The sequence below is a fragment of the Panthera uncia genome (genome assembly GCF_023721935.1).
Source record: "Panthera uncia isolate 11264 chromosome E2 unlocalized genomic scaffold, Puncia_PCG_1.0 HiC_scaffold_20, whole genome shotgun sequence".
NCBI classification, from domain to species: Eukaryota; Metazoa; Chordata; class Mammalia; order Carnivora; family Felidae; genus Panthera; species Panthera uncia.
The window spans coordinates 5,918,531-5,939,089 of record NW_026057589.1 but is presented as its reverse complement, the minus strand read 5'-3'; the positions used below and the strand labels follow the sequence as shown (position 1 = coordinate 5,939,089).

Sequence of the window (20,559 nt, the reverse complement as noted above, 5' to 3'; positions counted from 1 at the left end):
TGTGTACTGGTGCCATATTGGATTAGCTCCTTTGCTGCTCCAGTGCTATCTCAGGCTGGCAAGGCCTTTCTTCCTTTCTGCCAATGTTGAATTTCTTCTCATGGTCAAAGACTAATGCAGTGCCATCGTGTTCCAACGACGCTTCCTGCCCCAGTCTCCACGAAGAGACATGTTCTAGTCTGACATCCTAGAACTCATCGTGTCCATCTGATCAATCCAGCCCTGATCTATTGAGGGCTGGGCTTACAGCTTTTTCCATCAGTCAGTTCCTTTTGTTTCCTTGTTCAGATAGTGTGGCTATTCCCTGGGCTCTCTAAGGAATTGTCCTCATCCTCATTAAAGAAGAGAACCACCCTGGAACAGGCTCTTGTCAAACAAGTTCCTCATGATTGGGGTAAGACGATCCAATTTCCTGTTTATATTAATTATTAGAGAATTACGGTTTCATGGTAAGTTAAAAGTACCTTTTCTTTGTGTAATTACCTCATTTGCAAGGCAAGTGAGTAAACTTTACTTCCTCTCAGTAAGAAACCATTTCATTTTCAATAAGACCCTAGAATATCCCTTGGAGTCTGGCAGGTCCCGGGACCTGGGATTTGGTTTCTGCAGCAGGGAATCTGAAAGGGATGGAGGGATGCAGAATTGGTGATGGAAGTTCCTTCTACTTCCAGGCCATCTGATGGGACTGACATTCTCTCCTCTTCAAAATCATTCCTGTTCTCACTTCGGCAGCACATACACTAAAATAGGAATGACACAGAGAAGATTAGCACGGCCCCTGTGTGAGGATAACACGCAAATTCCTGAGCATTCCATATTTTTAATCTACCTCCTGAAGTCAAGACTACTCTGTATGGTAGCTAATTTGAGAATTAAAAAAAAAAAAAAAAAAAGAATCACTCCTGCCCCTTACCCTAGGCCCTACAGCCCTGAGACAGTGCTGCTTTCTCCCTGACATGGAACAATGGCCTGTATATGTGGGTGTCGCCTTCATTTGTCTTCTCTGTCCATACTATCCCAGAAGGCTTCTCACCCCCAGCACATGGCACACCCAGCACATAGAAGGGCCTCAATAAACACTTGCTGATTGACTGAATGAATGTTTTTATTTCTGAATGTGCAATTAAAAGTCACTTGCCCTGGGGAGATTACTTCAATGTTTATTATTCTTTTTTGGAAATTGAAAGGGGAAATTTTAGTTGATTCCATAAATTGATATTTATCAATGTCTAATGCATATCTGCAGAAGCTAAAGACATTCAAACTGGCAGCGTATTTTAGGCTGACTGGAACCTATACCCTACCATTGCTTTGTGTTGAATTTCTTCAATTAATTAATTTATTTTAATTTAATTTTTTTTCTTTTGAGAGAGACAGAGCAAGCATGCACACATGAAAGCAGGGAAGGGGCAGGAGGAGGATCCTTTTTTTTAATTTATTTTTTGAGAGAGAGAGAGAGAGAGAGAGTGAGTGAGCCAGTTGGGGAGGAGCACAGAGAGAGAGGGAGAGAGAGAATCCCAAGCAAGCTCTGTGGCGCCAGCTCAGAGCCCATGATCTCACGAACCTTGAGATCATAACCTGAGGCAAAATCAAGAGTCTGTCGCTTAACCGACTGAGACACCCAGGAGCAGAGAGAGAGAGGGAGAGAGAGGGAGAGGGAGAGAGAGAATGAATCTTAAGCAGACGCTGTGCCTGGCACTGAGCCCGATCTCAAGACCATTAGATCATGACCTGAGTTGAAATCAAGTGTTGGTCACTTAACCAGACTGAGCCACCCAGGTGCCCCAACTTTGTGTTCAATTTCAAGTGCGAGTTATGACTCCCACCTCTGTGTCAGGGTGATGGTGGACACTGTGCACTTGTCTGTTTTCATCCTCATTCCTTGCATGTATAGTTCAAGGAAAATGCCAGTTTTTAACAAATATACGTTCAGACAAACAAACCTTTCTCCCAAGGAACTAAGTTGAATGGATTTCAAAGATATGAGGAAAAGTTTCATTATATGAAGCAATGACATTTAGTGGGGCCTTAATCCATAGCCCCTCATATTAAGGTAACATTAAATCATCTCGTCAAACAAATATTTTTTCGACACCTGTGCTGGACACTGGGAGCACAGTGTCGAACATGGATTTATTTCTTCTTTCTCCTGAAACTTCTGTGTCTCCTGAGGGGAAGCCAGACCAAACAGGAAAAAGGCAAGTAAACAAGCAAATGACTTAAAATGGTTCCAAAATGTGACAATAATAAGGCCACATTTCATTGATTTTTAAGATGCATTTCTTTTCACCTTTTAATATTGTTGAAATCGTGATGTCTTAAAATGGGAATGTGTGTTTAATATATTGTTTTCCCCCCTGAGAAGTTATTAAATTGATGCTTTGACTTCCAATCGATGGTGTCTCAGAATGGAGGAAATATGGTAATAATAAAAGCTCACATTTATTGAACACTAACTATGAGTCAGGTGCAGAGCGGGACATGCTGCAGCATTGTCTCTTTTATTCTGGATAACAACCAGATGAGTCATGTAGAAGCCCCTGTGCTTTACAGGTGAGAGAAATGCCTCTCAGGGCCGTGAGGCACCTGGCTTAATGGCGAACGCCTGCAGGGGCCAGTATTTGAACCCCGGCATGCCTGACTCTGCTGTCTTAGTTGCCAGTGTTATTCCCTCCCCCTGCCGCCGATCCCTTTTGGAAATACTTGGTGCAAAGCGATCATTGCTATTAGGATTTCCCCAAGTACTCCTAGGTTGGCTACGTGGTTTCTGTATAACGAGGAGGTACCCCTGAAAGGTAATTTATGTGTAAATGGGCTCCCCAGAAACGCACTGCAGAGACTACACCCGCAGAGCTCGTATCCACTAGTGAATCTTGGGACAAGGACTGGGGCCCATCTTGATCAGTATTCTTGCAGTCCTTGACCTGCTCTGGTGAGCACTTAGAAAAAGGTACAAAGCAACCTTTGTATTACCTGGGAGTCCCTTTAGAAAGATGTTCTGCTATGAAGAGAGAAAACTCTCGATTTTACTGTGGGGAGGATAGGGTCTGCAGTGGGAGGATGCTAGAGATACTTTCTACACCAAGCCAACCCCGGAGAGGTTAAGCGGCTTGCTTGGCATGCCTGAGGCTGCTTGGAGAATCAGAAGCAAGGCCCTGACCTTTCAGACCCACGAGGGGTTTATGTTGCTCACTGGTTCACCTCTTTGTCCTCTGTCCTTTCTGCTTCTTCCCCCATTTCCTTCTCTCTCTCTCCCTCCTTGCCTTTCACTTCCTTTTTATTTAAAGAAGGGCATGCTAGATTGAAAAGGTATGAAATAACTGTGGTGGCCAAAGCAGTGAAGAGTGACAGCTAAAATAGAAAGTTCTGGAACTTGAAAAAGTATGAAGGACCACTAAGATTAGTTGAGGATTGATTTATGTGGCTAAATAGTTAATATGCTCAAAGAGGTTTTAAAATATGAGGCTTGTGATTAATATTTATAGCTCTAAGTGATGAGAAATGACCAGAAAAGAAGCCTGTTGGGTTGACTTAAAGATTCGAAAAATCTCCTGAGATCATACAGGCTCAGGAAGGGGGAAGGCGGCTGTGCTATCGTGTTGGAAGAAGCTGGCTAATGCATGAGGAATCCAAAACAGGAGCTCTGGGAGAGGCTGTGTATGCACTGGAGGCAGGAGGGACTTGGAGGCAATTTCCACCTTCATTGAATTCATCTCACACAGACTGGCCTGATTTGGTTTATACTGAGCTTGTAAATCGAAGACTGTACAAAAAACCAGCGCATGAACTAGTAACCTATTTAGAAAATTCGTGAAAGAATTGGAAACGGAACACTTTGAATCCATCCAGTTAGCCACCGGAAAGAAACACTGAGGGAGAGAAGGACTTCTGGAAAAATGGGTGCTTATCTGCCCTGCCTGCCTGTGGCTGTTGCCACGGGGAGTCAGCTCACTGGCTGTCCCAAGAGAAGAAATGTTTGTGGCTACAAATCTGCACTCTGTAGTTTAGTGTTCCCGGAGATGTCCTCTCCCTTTGGCTTGCGAGCAGTTTATATATATATGGCTAAGCTGAATTCTTCTAACTAGAATATAGCACACTGTCTTGGAAATTTCTCACTGCTAAATGAATGTTTAAGAGCCTGTCATTAGTTGATAAACATAGATGCAGAAGAAGAAACTCATTTTAAGAAACTCTGGCATTCTGGCCTTAAAAAGAATAAATTACAGTATGATTAGTCACTTCAAAAAGGGTTTCTTCATTTAAAAAAAAAAAAAAAGCTTCACCAATGAGTATCTTTGAAAAAAAAAAAAAAACCAAAATCAAAAAAAAAAAAAAAAAAAAGAGAGAACTTTCCAACTTTATATTCTTACAAATATATTTAGTATATAAATGTAGGTTACTCCACCTAAATATATACACAATGAACTTTGCACTACTTTGAGCTCATTCATGCATTCGTTCATTCAATCACATAAGAGATATTCAGGCAGATCGTATGAGGAAGACAGAAATAAAATAGTGTCTTAATCTTCAAGTAGAAGGAATTGTCACTTCCTGTTTTTGGTGATATTGACTACGTTTTATGAAAATAAAGTGTTTACTGTAAAAGATTTAGTAAATACAAAAGGAATCACAAGGAAGGAAGAAATAGGCCTGAAATCCCATACTCAGAAGAATTCACTGTGGGAATGTTTATCCATTTCCTTCCTGTTACTTCTGGGAGTGGTGCAGGCATGTGTACAGGGCTGGCTGAAAACAGGGTTTGAGGTGGGGCGGGGGGTGGAGACACTGAACCAAAAGAAAGCAGGGCGAGAGCTTTGCAACTCCTAAGAGTTTGGACTTTTCCCTTTGGTGATGGGACAGATGGATGAATTAATGGCAAGGGAGTGGTGCACTTTAAATGCCTGCAATCTCTTTTCTCCTGCCTCCTAGAGGAAAGAGGAGCTCTACCTGGCTGGAAGGGTGTGTCAAAGAAGATACAAACAATATTTGGTGTCCCTAGCCAGGCTCTGTGCTAAGTGCTTGACATGGATTTCACTTCCTCCCCTAAGGACGCTTTGGGTGGGAGATCCCACCGTGCCCCTTTGGCAGAGGATTCAGCTACTGATGCTTCAGGAAAATCCATATGCAGGAGGTCAGCCAGCTAGCTCACAATTGATGCGATTAGGATTTGAACCCAAACCATCTGGCTGCAAGAGTCCCACTGCAATTATCTATTGTTGTATAACAAACCAAGCTGAAATTTAGCAGCCCAAAGCCACGCCCATTTTATCGCAGTTGGAAATCCAGGCAGGGCTCAGCTTGGCTGGGTGTTTCTTCTCCTTATGGCGCTGGCTAAGGTCACCTACTGATATTCACCTGGTGGCTGGGCTTTTTGAGGGGAGGGAGGTCCGAAATGACTTCACTCACTTACTTTGTGCCTTGTCCGGGATCGCTGGGAGGGCGGGTGTAGCTGGGACTATTGACTGAAGCAATGGCCTTTTCAGGATGGTGGTCATCTCAGGGTATCTGGACTACTTACATGGCAGTTCAGGGCTCCCCAAGGCACTCGCAAATAGAAGCTGCCTTCGGGGTGCCTGGGTGGCTCAGTCGGTTAAGCCTCCAACTGCAGCTCAGGTGATGATCTCGCAGTTCGTCGGTTTCAGCCCTGCATCAGGCTCTGCACTCAAAGTGCAGAGCCTGCTTGGGATTCTCTCTTTCTCCCTCTCTTTCTGCACCCCCCCCCCACTTGTGTTCTCAATCTCTCTCTCAAAATGCATACATAAACTTAAAAAAAAAAAATAAAAAGCTTCCAGTGTCTTAAAGCTTGGAAAGTGGCACAGGCCACTGCTGACATTCTTCTATTGACCAAACGGTCACAATCCACCTGGAATCAAGGGGATGGACGTAGATCATCGCTCTTCAACACCATCTGTGGCCATCCTTAATCTCCACACATCTCAATACTTAATCACTGAGGAGACAGTGAGAGCCTGTCTGAATTGCTGGATTGTCTAGCTGGCTGATTGATTAATCTGTTAATCAAACGCACATTGGACAACTATCATGTGTTGGACACCAGGATATAACAGCACAACAGACAAGGTGTCCACCCTCAGGCACTTAGACTCGAACAAAGTGGCTAATCGTCACTGAGTCACAAACAGGGAAGATCGTGGGGCATCAGGTGCCAGGATGCACATGAGCCAGCTGAGGACTTCTAGGGGGGTGACTCTGGACAGCTTCTTCAGGGAGGCCTTGCTGACAGGTGGGGTTTCACCTACCAGTTGACAGAGGAACAGAGGGCTCATCCTCTAGAAAGAAGAAATAGCAAGTCCCCAAACTCTCAAGTGGGAAAGGACTTCGTGAATCTATGGAACCAAGAAGAAACTAATATGCCAGAAGGATGGTGGAAAAGGTGGGGTGTGGTCCCAGCAAACAGAGCGGTGGGTAGGAGCCAGACCACCCAAAGCTTCATAGACCAGAGAAATTTCATTTCATCTCCCTGGCAAGCAGAAGCCACTGGGTTTTGGGCAGGGGAAGTAGCATGATCTAACAATGTTCACCTTTTCAGTGCATAGCTACAAAGTGCTGTGTGACTTTGAGCTGGACATTAACCTCTCTGGGCCTATTTTCACACTTGTAGTAAATGGGTTTGAGTGAATTGCAATGATCTTTTCAGCTTCGTATCTTGACTCTGCATGTCCCTTGTTTACATTCGCACCTGGAATTGGCCCATCTTCACTTTGCAAGGAAATAAGCTACCTCTCGGACATCCTCCCCAGTCCTTCCTTCACGAATGTACCTGCCTGAGCCCATGTGTCAACACCAGGCCGACCAAGACATTTTATCCACAATTGTGCAGATTAGAGGAGGAGGCAGAGATTAGAAACGGCAGGGCTTGCACATTCCGACGGTTCTTAACTTGATTTAAACTTTTGACCTGTAATGCTTCCCAGCTGTTTTGGAGTCACACATCCCATCTTGATTAGACTCGCCCCCAAAAGGGATCCAAACAGAGGGGGTTGTTTCAGGGACCCATCACCCTGCCTGGCCCTGGGGTTTGCAATTCCTGGCTGAAGGTGGTCATGGCCCCCAAGCCTTTTGCTTCACACAGCCCAGCAGCAAGGGCTCACTCTCTTCCCCTCTCACTCTGTGCACACGGGGGCCACCTTTTTAACAATCTGTTTTTACAATGTGGAGAAAGAGGTGGGAGCAGGGGACGAGCCAGAGTCCCTGCCCCCCCACACTTAATGTACCCCAGGTGGCGGGAGTTAACTGGGAAAGCTTGGGGCTCGGATTCCAAAGTACACATTGAAATAAATGAAAACCAACTGGAGTTGCAATGGGCAGAGGCACAAGAAGAAATTTCATCTTCGAGGTTATTTTTTCTTTTTTTCTTTTTTTTTTTTTGTTCAGAATGCTAATCACGGGGTGAACTCAGAAGGAATGTGCTTTCTCAAGATGAATTTCCTAACATGGTAGAAAATGGACAGAATCCAGGAAGCAGCTCTGTCTATTGCCTGGGGATGGATGTCTGCGTGCTGGCCACGAAGGGTGACCTCTCCATCCATCACCGGGATGGAGCCCTGGCGCCTGCGGCCCACAGGATTCGGGGAGAGAGCTAAAAGTCCTCAAGTTTCTCCTGATTCACTAGGAGCCAGAAATTCAGAGCCCTGGGTCCCACATTTGGTTTCTCTGAAAATAAGCTTTCAGGTGATTCTTTTTGGACATGATGAGAAAATGCCCCAGGAACTCATATTTTTGTTCTGTGTGTTTCCTAGCATCTACTCAACTAAAGCACAACAACGTATTTATGTAAATTTGTGCAAATCAGCTGACAAAGATTTCCCATTATTTATTTCATGGACTCCATTCACTGGGCCACCCTGGAAATTTACGGCCGTACAATTGTTTGGAGACAGTGTATGTGGCAGGTTATGGAAACCAAACCTCCAGTCAGAACAAACCACCTTCACCATTTGGAAGCGTTGACAGGTCCCCGCTCACCTGGGCTCTCCTACTGAGCCTGGTTCCTGAGGGCCTTCCTTCAGCTCCTGACTCAGCCAACTTTCTCATCTTGGTTACCACAGACTCTCTTCTTGCATGGTTGATTCCAGTCCCCCTGATTCTGTGGCTCTTCCCCAAACGTACCGGGCAAGTTCTTAATCCCTTTGCATGCTCTGTTCCCTCTGGCTGCGAGAGTTTCCTCATGTGCCCTCAAGTCCCTCACTCCATCCGCCCTTGAAAGCACATGCTCCCTGGAAAGCCTTCTCAGTGGTTTCACGTACAATTATTTCCTGTTATTTCTCACTGCGAATATGACATTAGGCCCATTGTAAGAGGATCCCATTTTGTGAGCCTTTTGAGGGTAGGCACCCTGGTTCATCTCTGTTTCTCACAGTCCTTGCCCAATGCCTGCACAAAGTAAATGCAAAATAAATGTTTTCTGATTGAATTGGAGCACTTAATAAATATAAAACTTTATATAAAGATCCAGTTTATAAATAACAGTAATTTCTTTTTTTTTTCAGTATATGAAATTTATTGTCAAATTGGTTTCCATACAACACCCAGTGCTCATCCCAAAAGGTGCCCTCCTCAATACCCATCACCCACCCTCCCCGCCCTCCCACCTCCCATCAACCCTCAGTTTGTTCTCAGTTTTTAAGAGTCTCTTATGCTTTGGCTCTCTCCCACTCTAACCTCTTTTTTTTTTTCTTCCCCTCCTCCATGGGTTTCTGTTAAGTGAAATAACAGTAATTTCTAATGAACTCTACAAGCATTTTTTGAGCGTCTGCTCATCCGGGCATTGGGTGACAGCTTCTGCTATCAGGGCACAGCGTGGGTTGGTGTTTTATGTTGCCATAACACAGGTGCAGACATCACCATAGCTGGGACCCCACCAGTTCCTCTCTTCTCCGTGACATTTTCCTCAGCTCTTTCCTGACTCCTGAGCATGCCCAGTGAGCCACACTGGGGAAAGATTTCACAGGGCTGGGACTGTCAGCCCCAGGGGCAAGGTGACCAGTATTTTATTACATGATTACCATGGACAAGGTCCCATGCCTCAGTCACTTCATTCTTAAACCTCATACCATTCCAGAAAGAATCCAAAGAAGGAGATTGTTATAAGTTCTGTTTTACATATGAAGAAATGGAAGCTTAGAGAAGTTGTCATTGGCCTAAGATCATTCATCTACTGATTATATGTCTAGAAATCTCTAAAGACCCAGAACTCGACTTTGAAGCCTAGACTTCTTTCACTGATCCCTGACGACCTTGTGTTCACTACTCCACCCCTGCCTCAAGCAAAGTTCCTTATAATAAACAAATATATTTAATTGACCCTACAGGTGCATAACTATGTATATCTTGTTGGTGAAAGGGCATCATCAGGTTCAACTCTATTTTTTATGCCATATTTCTTTTTTATGATGCACTCTGGGACTTCCAGATGCATTCAAAACTTCCCTAGGTGTTCATTCATAAGGCAGATTCTACCTGCAGAGGAGGGTTCAGGGGACACAGAAGTGTTGGCATCAGATTCTGGTCCTCCAAGGAAAAGCTTCTGCAAGGAAAACTGGACGTGGCTTGATGCTGTGGCTATGAGACACTCACCGTCAAGAGGGAAGCCAAGGATTCAGCCAATGTGTGCAGGACTCTTGGGACATCATATCCATCACCCCTCTGTTCTATCTACTGTGTGGGTGGAGGGAGGTTTTATTTTATAGTATTTTATTTTATTATTATTTTTTTTTACTTTTCATTTGGATGTGACCCATCTTGTCAGCCCATTCTTTTATGCCCATGCATACAAATTAATTCTGTGGGTAATTCTGATAGAAAATTTGATGAGTTGGCCAGAGAAACTTCAGTAAGAGAAATTAAATTAAAAGTAGTAATTTTAAGAGAGGAGAAAAATAAAATGACAGTTTTGATCATTTCAGGCCCAGGGCATTGGATGGAGACGACATTTCAGCCTTCTAATTCATTTCCTCATTTTCATTCTTTATTTAAATTGCCACTGCATCTGGAAGGAGGCTTTTCAGCCCATCCTGAACTTGCAGGAAGTGGAGGAGGTTTTGCTGCCCGGGTTTGTTCACTAGATGGCGTGGCTCAGACTACTTATCTGCGTTGCCCGGATTCAGCTGGCTCAGGAAGCCATCACTGGACTCCTGTCAAATTTCTGTTAATTTCATTTGGGACAAACAGCATGCCCCTAAGAGTACAAGAAGTCGGGGGATTCTTTGATTCTCGAAGCAGGAGTTATTGCTGGAGAAGTGCCTGCTACTGGATTAGGAAAGATTCATAGAGCCCGACAGTACCTTGTAGATCATCGTGTCCATCTGTGGTTTCCAGACTTATTCGTTAGAGTAAAACGCTTTCCTCAGCAAAATGCTATGCAGGACCAAATACATAACACAGGAAATAGTATAGCTCCTGTGGTTGCTTTCTGGAACCCTTGGGATTTGAGAACTATTGATCTTATACCTTCCCTCCCTCCCGCCCTTCTCTTCCTTCTTCTCTCCCTTTCATTTTCCAGAGTTGGAAATGGAGGATGAGAGAGGACAAGATGTTCATGGCAGATCTTGGCCCCAAACCAGTCACTGAATAATCTTTCTGTGAAGCCACTGCCTTGTTTATTTAAATCCCGCCGAGTTCCCATTAAAGGAGTCTCCAAAGAAAATGGTTCTAAATTCCCTGGGAGATACTCTTGTGGATGGAGACACACAGTTGTTGAATCAGTGTGTTGACACTGATCATAAATTCAAACAGGACAAGTGTGACAATGACGAGTATGTGGATTCCGGGCCAGACACTGGACAAACTCTTTCATGCCTTATTTTATTTTTCTTCACAAGAAAAATGGGAGGTTTGTTTTTCTAGTCCTACTTTACAGATGAAGAAAATTAGATTCAGAGGTTAAACTTTTTGTATCAACTAATGTATTAAGGTAGGGGTGAAGCTCTTATGACAAAGACCCTAAAACACAGTGTCTTAAGTACAGTAGAATTTACTTCTTCCTCACATGACAGTTCACGGGAACGTGACCCAGGGCAGCTGGGTGTGGCTGGGCTCATTCCAAACTATGGCTTCTACCTCTGTATCTAATATGGCTTTACCAGATCCTTTCACCTCCCAAACATCAGAGAAGCCATATAGCCAGTAAATGATGGGGCCCAGATTTGAACCAAGGCTTATGTGATTCGAAAGGCTGGTGTTAACTGACCACTGGACAAACTTCCCACGTTACTGGGGCACCTGGGTGGCTCAGTCAGTTGAATGTCCCACTTCAGCTCAGGTCATGATCTCACAGTTTGTGGGTTTGAGCCCCGTGTCAGGCTCTTTACTGACAGCTTGGAACCTGGAGCCTGCTTTGGATTCTGTGTGTCCTTCTCTCTCTCTGCCCCTCCCCAGCTCATGCTCGCTCTCTCTCTCTCTCTCTCACTTTCTCTCTCTCTCTCTCTCAAAACTAAACTCAAAACAAAACAAAACAAAACTCCCAACTTCCTCCATTACTTCCATCTCCAATCATTACAGACCAAATATAACAACAAACCGCCATCATCTAAGGCATCAGGGTTAGTTGTGGTAGCCAGCTTGCAAGATGGCTTCCAATCATTCCTACCTGTGGTATCCATGCCCTTGCGTCGTTCCCTCTCACAAGAATGGGGCCAGCCTGTGTGGTCAACAGAATATCATGGACATCATCGACAATACCCTTTGAGGAGGCTAAGTCCCCAAAGATACTGAACTTTCTGCTTAGCTCTTTCTTGGATCCCTAGCTCTGGGGAAGCCAGCATCATGCTGGCGGACACTCAAGCAGCCTTATGGAGAGGTCCACATGATGAGGAACTGAGGCCTTCCAACAGCACCCAGCACCGGCTGGCCAGCCGTGTGAGTGCACCGCCTTGGAAGCAGATCCTGCAGTCTCAGACAAGCCCGTGGAGAGCTGCACCCTGGCCCAATCCTGAGTGTAACGTCCTCAAACTTCCCGCACCAGAATCAATCAGTAAAGCTGCACCCAGATCCCTTGCCTCATGGAAAATATGTGAGATAATAAATGTTTATTTTTATTTTATGCCACTAAATTTCATGGTAATTTGTTATGCAGCTATAAATAGCTAATATATTAGTATAGATGGGAGGTTAAGAGGATGCATTTTTTTTTCTAGCCCAAACTCCAACCACCTTCTCAGGAGAGCCTTAATTGATCCCATCAGGGAAGTAGCTACTTTTCTTTCCTCTGAGTCATGGTTCCTTTACCCCATCTCATGTCACTCAAAGCTGAACTACGTATGTTTACAAGTCAGTTTCCTTCTCCAGACCGCTCTCGTTCCTCAGTGACAATGGCTTGTGTTCAGATTCTTCTTCCCTGTGGCCTAAGAGCGCCAGATTACATGTGTATTGAAGTGACTGCCTGAAACCTTCTACCTATCCTTTAGCTCATTTGTTTTATAATATTATGCACATATTTGCTTCAGATGTAGGCTCTAGAAACATTGTGTTGCCTTTTACATGAAGCCTCTCAGTTGCTTCTTTGTTACAATAACAGGTTTTTAAAAATACTCTGTATAAATAAAAGATAAATCTCCTAAGGGCCAGAGATCATGCTGTTTTAGGAGCTTTTACAAATAGTTAGCACCTCCTTATTCTTGAAAATCAGGCCTGAAATCTCATCAAAACAAATGTCCCCTGGAGATCCCCAGGGCTGAGATTTTTTTTTTTTTTTTTTTAAATCACATTCCCTCTTTTCCCATTTAGAAGAGGAGAGAGGAGGCCTGTCATGAGCTTGCTCGGCTCAGGTCTCCCCTGTTCCCCTGACCTGGGGGTTTCTACCTTCTGATGGACCTACCTGCTGCATTTCTGAAGCCACCTCATTCCCAGTCATGCATACAGCCTTGTGGGTAACCTTTTTGCAAAAGCACCCAAGAAGTTTCATCTAAATTTCCTTCCACGGCGCTTAGTTTAGAACTGTATCAGACAGAAGTTGGAACACATTCTGCGTCCTTTTGAAACCTAGATATTGTTCTCGGTCTTCAGACTCTAGGAAGTTAGGGAAATTTGTGTAAGTTACACGGATTTGACTTTTGGTTTAACAAAGGAAGAAGTTGAAATGTTTTCAGTGTGATTGTGGCTTAACAAACGAAAAAGGAAAAACAGGGTATTTTGTGATGGTCTACATTTTTCTCTTGTTGAAAATGCCATAGACGCAGTTCCTCATGGGTATCCACATTCCCATCTTTACTGGGCCTTTGGTCAGAGACTTGAGTCTAGATTGATCTACAACCTTCCTCCTCCAAGAGTTATGTGTTCATATTAAAGAACATTAAGGAGCAGATTTTCTTTTTTGCTTGTTTTTCATGATGACCTTAATTAACTCACATGGGACAGTGATTAAGATCATGTTTATGAAAACAGTCATGCATCAATGCATCATCAGAGAGAGGGGTTGTAAATTTTATCCCCCAAAACTTCCCCCACCCCAAACACATCTCAGTTATAAACATTTTCCATGCTTACCCAGATTTAAGGCTCTATCGATCCACATCATTGATTGAATAACATTGTATTCTTTGTTTTTGCTGTTAATGAAAAAATCAGCTACGTGAATTCCTGTGTCACTTGTAAGATGCATCCGTATTTTTAAGACATAATGAAAAAGGAAAAGAAATATTTATCATATGTTTAAGGATGTTTGATAAGTTTCTTGAGAGGTAAAGTCTCTTGATTCCTGGAGGTGATCAGGCAGAAACATGAATGGAGGTTAACACACTGGAAAAAGGGCTCTAAAGTCCTGTCAATATGCCTGTTTCCAACACGAGACGGAAAGATCTTTGAGGAAAGGGATGATGTCATGTGCACTGCTGGGTCCCTAGCACCTCGGTCGATGCCCAGCACCCAGAGTCACTTGATAATTATTTGCTGAACGAATCAAATATCGGAGATCACAGGGCCTCCCTGATCTCTTCCGAGTCCCACCCATGCCCTCATTATCTCCCCACCTCAGAAGGCTGTTGCAAGCATCGAATGAGGTTACCATGCACCCAGAAAGTCCTGGTATAAGTTAAATTCTCAGCAAACAGATGTCTGCTCCTTCCGCTCCTCTTCACGCTCCCCCTCCTTCCATATTCTTTGCCTACTCAGGATCCTTCAACAGAAATTAAACTTTGCAGACGTATTCCCCAGGGCCTTCCCGAAGACATACTCTTTCTGGGAGAAACTGAGTTTATTGACTCTTCAGCCTTGAGAGAGCAGCACGGGGGGTGGGGGTAGGGGGTTTGGATCGGGGCTGGTAGAGGCCCTGCTCCATCAGGCTGGGCAGGAGGCAGCAGCCCGTGCCACAGGGTGCTCCTTTCTCCCCGCGCAGACCAAGCTTCCAGATCGGGGGAGGCTTTCCCTCCCACAGCGGGGCTCATGTCACCTGCCCCCTGAATGAAGTCTAGGCTGTTGGGTATGGCACTCAAGGCCTAGTTCTTTGACCTAAGTTGTACTTCTGTCTTTGTCCTCGTACTGTATCTATCACAGGCCTGGAATGTGAGAGGGGCTGGGCACATTCATGTGGGAGATGTGAAGAAGGAATTTTTTTCCTCCCCATCCATTTTCTTATTGAAGGGTGCTAGAACCCGGGGGACTGTGGTTTGAAGTCCAGCCCCAACCTCGTGTGCTCTCCCTCTCTGCCCATGATCATCTTCTTCCAGAAAGGCCTCCATTCATGTCATCCGTCATCACTTCAGGCCCATGTGGCTCACGGCCTGCCACCTCCTTCCTGCAGCCCAACATACTTGCCTTTGCAGAGTGAGAACTTCAGTAGCTTTGGTCTGCTTTTATTAAATGCATCCAGGTGGAGATGAACCTTGTATGCTGGGCTGGAGGTGAGGGTCATTTCCCCAAAATGCAGTAGAAGCCAAAGAAGAATTTAAAGTGGGGTTGACAATATCAGGCTTGCGTGTTCAATCACTCAGGCAGTGTTGTGGTGGACAGATTCTGCAAGGGAGAGATGAGAGGCAGTGAAATAATTTAGGAGTTGAATCAGGCTTGGTTGGGTCTGTTGGTACTAAACCCATCCCTTACCTGTCTTTTTATTCCTGTTCCCTAGCTTCAGAGGGAAGCCGGGATACTCTGTGTCTTTGTTCCTTTCCTTCCTCCTCCTCCTTCCCTCTCTCCCTCTCCCTCAGTCTCCCTCTGTTCCTGTCTCTCTCTCTCTCTCTCTCTCTCTCTCCTTTATATATAGGCCTTCCATGATTTCAGCTTCCCCCACATGATTCCAGACTCGGGACTCCAGTGATGTTATCTCCCCCCTTTGCCCCTGAAATCTAAGGAAGGTAGCAACTTCCTGCTGCGGTGAATCTCTGTCACCTCTGTGGATTCTCAGCTCTTCCAACACTGGTATAACCAAATTCCTGCTTTTAGTTCCTCTTGTTCAGATACTTTCTGTGGTTTCTGTTTTTCTGTTTGGACCCCAAGATAGCAGGCTATTGAAGTCATACATGTAAAATATGTGAAGGCCTAAATAAGAGTGGCTGGAGGAGAGGAGAAGGTTGAGAGATGGCCTTAATTAAAATCCTACATAGAGTTGTGATTCCTTGTCTTCTTGACCTCAAGAGTATCCTTTGTGGGGCGCGCCTGGGTGGCTCAGTTGGTTGAGCATCTGACGTCAGCTCAGGTCATGATCCAGCAGTTCATGGGTTTGAGCCCCGCATAGGGCTCTGTGCTGACAGCTCAGAGCCTGGAGCCTGCTTTGGACTCTGTGTCTCCCTTGCTCTCTGCCCCTTCTACGCTCATTCTCTCTCTCTTTCTAGATCTCAAATAGCATTGGTCTTTTAAGACCCCCTTGTTATGTAACTCTGCCAGTAAAGAATGATGCTTGGTCAGGCATGGATGCTTTAATTTATCACCAGTTTTCACGTTTCCATGAAATGAAACAGACAAGGAGAACAAAAGACTACAACAGAAATGAGAAGAGAGACAAAGCATTAATCTACAAGTTAATAGACCAGGTATTTCTGGTTATTTGTTTGCTTTGGCTAAGTGTCTAACTACCTGGGTGATCTCAGGTGAGTCACTTTCCTTCTTTGGGGCTTACTTTCTCCATCTTAAAGAATATGATCCTAATGTGCCTTCCAGTCTTGGCCAAAATTCACCATACTCTCTACTGTCCTGAGAGCTTATCATGGGATCCATCCCATTGACTTGATGACTTCTCACGCTCTCAGTGACTGATCCGTGATATTAAAGCCCGCATAAATGCTAATAACCTTGTTTCCCTTTGAAAAGCTATGAGAGTACAGATGGATTTTCCAGGCCCCATCTGAGCTTTGCACCCAGCAAATCAAATATCACACATTTAAATGTCCTTGGCACTCAGTGTAGACAGAAGCCTTAGCCAGACATCGCAAGGAAGGTTGGTTCATTCACCACAAAGTAGTTCAAAGTCAGACCCTCTGTTTTTGAAATGAACCAACTTGCCTCTCACCGTCTGTTTTGTAGGACCTGGAATGATACACACTCTTATTTCCATTTGCAGCCTAATCTGTTCCCAGAAATATGTACTAGAAACCAGGAGAGAAATGTCATCCTTTGGCTGGTTACCCTAAGATACCACAAGCTACCTTCTTTTTATTTTCTTATCTTTTCTGTATTTTAAATTATCATGCTTTTCTAGAAATATCTTTATTTAAACATATTTCTCTGTCTGGGAGAATGGAAAAATGCACTTCTTCCTTGACTGGCACTAAGGTCCATGCTGGACATGGTGTCCCCTTTTTGATTAAGCAGAATCTCTCATGGGGACCGTGGTGTCCTTGCTATGTAAATTGTATGGAGGCATTTGTTTAGATGTTGATGGCAGCTTTCCAACCCATAACATACATGTGTAGTCTGTGGCAAACACTTTGCTTATGTTGGGGATTTCTGAGATTAAAGACACGTGGCCCCTTCCATTCAGGATTTCAAATCTGACGGGGAGAAACAGAATTGTGAATAATATATGCTATAATATTGGTGGATTTATAGTATTGGATACCTCTGTGATCTTGCAAGTTTTACCCTCATCCTCCAAAGCCAAAGAGTGGCCATCAGTGGCCAATTACTGAATTGCCAGTGTAGAACCACTGAGTGAGCTATAAGGCGTCAGGACTAGAATTAGATCTTAATTTGCTAAATCTTTTTTCTTTTTTTCTTATTTAAGTGAGAGCTGCATGCACATGAGTAGGGAAGAGGGGCAGAGGGAGAGAGAGAGAAAGAGAGAGAGAGAGAGAGAGAGAGAGAGAGAGAGAGAGAGAGAGAGAGAATCTTAGGCTGTATGCTTAGCACAGAGCCCGATACAGGACTCAATCCCACGACCCCGGGATCATGACCTGAGCCGAAATCAAGAGTCAGATACTCAACCGACTGAGCCATCTGGGTGCCCCCTAACTTCCCAAATCTTGGCAAAAAGGGTTTTTCTAATCATTTTTCCAGTATGGGAGTTTATATACCTGCATGTTTGAAACAAAAGTTTCCAATATATTCAAAAGTATGACCTGTCAATTTGAAGGTATGCCTCAAAAGTCATAAAAATGGTATATGGATCTCGTGCCAACACTTTCTCTTAAAGGAACACACCCTAGGAAGCTATAGATGCTCTCAAATGTGTATTGTATGTTCATTACAGAATTATTTGCAGTAGCCACAGGAGAAAAATACCACCTAATTATAAAGTGTGAGTTCAGTCAATTATGGTAGGGTGATACGATAGAATGCCATGCAGTGGTGATGTAGAAAAGGACTTAATGGCAGGGAAAGAAACTTATGATACATAATTTGATAACATAGCAGGTGATGAAATTCTGCAGGCAGTGAGATTAAATTTAAATATTTGCGTGTGTTTGTGTATGTAATATAGTGATAGATATAGATGTAGGCACACACACATATTGGAAGAAGTGTAGAAGGGTATGCATACTATTTACCACTGGTTATTTCTTGATGAGGCTATGTGAAGTGACATTTTGTTTTGTGCCTGTATGCTGTGATGTATGTGGATTGCTTTTAAAATCAGAAAATGTGTTGATTAAAAAAAAATGGGACTGGTTTCCAGATATGCTGAAGCCAGGACAATTAGTGGGGGCTAGCTGTCAGAGCCACTGGAGAGATTTTGAGTCTACAGCCTTCAAAAAGCCCTTCCAGAATGAACTCCGACTTTGACATTTGGAAATGGGCCACTTGAAAATGGACATTCCAAGTACATCTGTGTATGTAAGCCTGAGGGTAGTTGTAATAAACAGACCTCTGGATGACATGGGATAGTTGGTTGGGTTGGACAGACTGACAATGGAGAGTCTTAACCAGATGGAGTTCACGGGATGGGGGCTCATGTCAATGCTCCCATCTGCTTCAACTCCTTCTCAAGGCACTGCTGTCACAATAGGGGAGTAATTAGAATAACTCTGAAGCAAGACAACCAAGCAGTTTCTCTGACATAGTCTGACTCAGACTTCAATATTGAATCAGGATCATGGGTATGGGATGGCTCTCCTCTTACCTGATTCACGATGGGGATTTTACATTGGAGGCACAGAATGATAGTGAAACTTATTCCCTGAGACTAGTGATATACCTGAATGCATCTCAAAACAGTGCCCTATGAACCACTTTCTAGAGGGAAAAATTGGAGGCTTCCTCTGCAAATAACTAAGACAACAAATTACCTATTGTTTGGGTATTTTGTGGCCCACAGTGTGCATCGATTAGATGTAGTTTCCTTGGCTCCCTTCCACCACACTCATGCCTTCTTTCCATTCCTTTTTAATTCCCAATAAGGAGGAAGGATTGGCTAATCTGAATGAGTCCAGGAGAGCCACTGACGTTTTGCTGCTGGGTGTGGTGATCATATGTTAAGGCTCATCATTCCCATAACCATTCTTTTTCTTCTTCCTTCTCTACAAGTCTGGGCAGGGCCTATCCTCAGGGCCGGTTTTCTTCTTCACTCTCCAGGTTCCCTGAGTTTGCAGCTGGGCAGACAAGGGGACCAGAGCCCCTGTTTTAGTTCCACTACTAGCTTGCCATCCGGAGCAAGTATGCATTCCTCTGTGGCCTGCAGTTGTCCCATCTGTGAACCAGAGGGATAGGCTTGGTAGTCCCCAAGTTGTCTTACAGCAGGATTTCTCAACCCTATTGACATTGGTGCTGGATAATGTCTTTGTTGTGGCGGGCTTTCTGTGCATCACAGAATGTTTACCAGCACCCCCGGACAGTAACACTGCCCTCTCCCCTTATGACAACCCCAAATGTCTCCAGACATTGCCAGATGCCCCCAGAGGAGCAAGATTGCCCCTAGTTGAAAGCCACTGCATTTCTCCTAAGACTTTTTAGGTGCACTTTCACCCCCCCATTTGCAGTGTTGGAAAGTAGCATGTGGTTTTCCTGATACATGTGGGCAGGTATCTCTAGAAAAGCCACATCAGGGAGAGTTCAATTTAAAACTCTTGCCCTGACACACAGCCACGTTGAGAGATCTGGCTCACCTCCAGCAGACCTCAGACACCCTGAAGGGTGGGTGTTCCCCTTAGGGACCTTTAGCACAGCCCCTCCTCCGCTTCCAGAGGAGTCAGGGAGTGAGGCCTTGTTCTGCTTCCTGGCCCCTGAGAGCCCATGGGGATTTGGGGCTTGGCTCAGAGCCCACACAGGGGAGAGGCTGGTGTGGAGGCGAGACCAGGGCAATGATGAGAGAAGGCAGGAGTGGGGTTAGGCATTTCCTTAGCTTCATTGGAAACAGATGCCTAGCGGAGGTGGAGGGCTGGGGCCTGCTTCAGACCAGCGTGCTTGGCAGCTCTCCTCCCCGTATCCCTCAACCCCTGCTGTCTTCCCCCCCACCCCCACAGGCACCACCAGGTGATTATTTAAGAGGAGGGCTCTGGTTTTAAGGGAAGCTATGTTTGTGTGACACAGGAATGAAATCTGTTTTCGTGAGAGCATGAGCATATGTGATAGGACTCTATACATGTGATCATAGATCACTGGGATTAAAGAACATCAGGGCAATAAGGTCCTTCACTGATCTGAGTTCAGCATCTCCATCTGAGGTCTGAAATCAAAAATAGAATCCAGGTCAGTTAATTCCCATGGTCTTTACCCATAAACACCAAAACCTCAAGTCCTCTTTTAAGGTGTAACTCATTAAAATATAACTGACTACACCTGCCATTCGTGGCCTGTGCCTATGGCAGACATTACTAACTGATCACAGAACTCTTTCTTCCTGGGTCTTAATCCTGCCTCATGATCTTTTACCTACACCACAGTCTAGGTAGCTAGTACCAATCAGAGACGACATATTTGTCAGTGATTTGGTCTGTCAGGGTCTTTTTAGAGATACAGTTGACCCTTGAACTACTCCGGTCCTCTTATATGAGCATTTTTTTCCATAAATACAGCAGAGTACTGCAAATGTGTTTTCTTCTCATGATTTCCTTAATTATGTTTTTTTTTTTTTTTTTTCCTCTGGGGAACCTGGGTGGCTCAGTCAGTTAAACTTCAGCTCAGGTCATGATCTCACAGTTCATGGGTTTGAGCTCCGTGTCGGGTTCTGTGCTG

At 44.5% G+C, this 20,559-nt stretch overlaps 1 non-coding gene across 1 annotated transcript; it reads left to right on the top strand.

Annotated features, from left to right (window-relative positions):
- Positions 1-716: 716 nt before the first annotated feature.
- On the top strand, positions 717-822 carry LOC125916675 (U6 spliceosomal RNA). Its single transcript, XR_007456002.1, has one exon. It is a non-coding gene; the product is annotated as a U6 spliceosomal RNA (small nuclear RNA).
- The last annotated feature ends 19,737 nt before the right edge of the window (positions 823-20,559 follow it).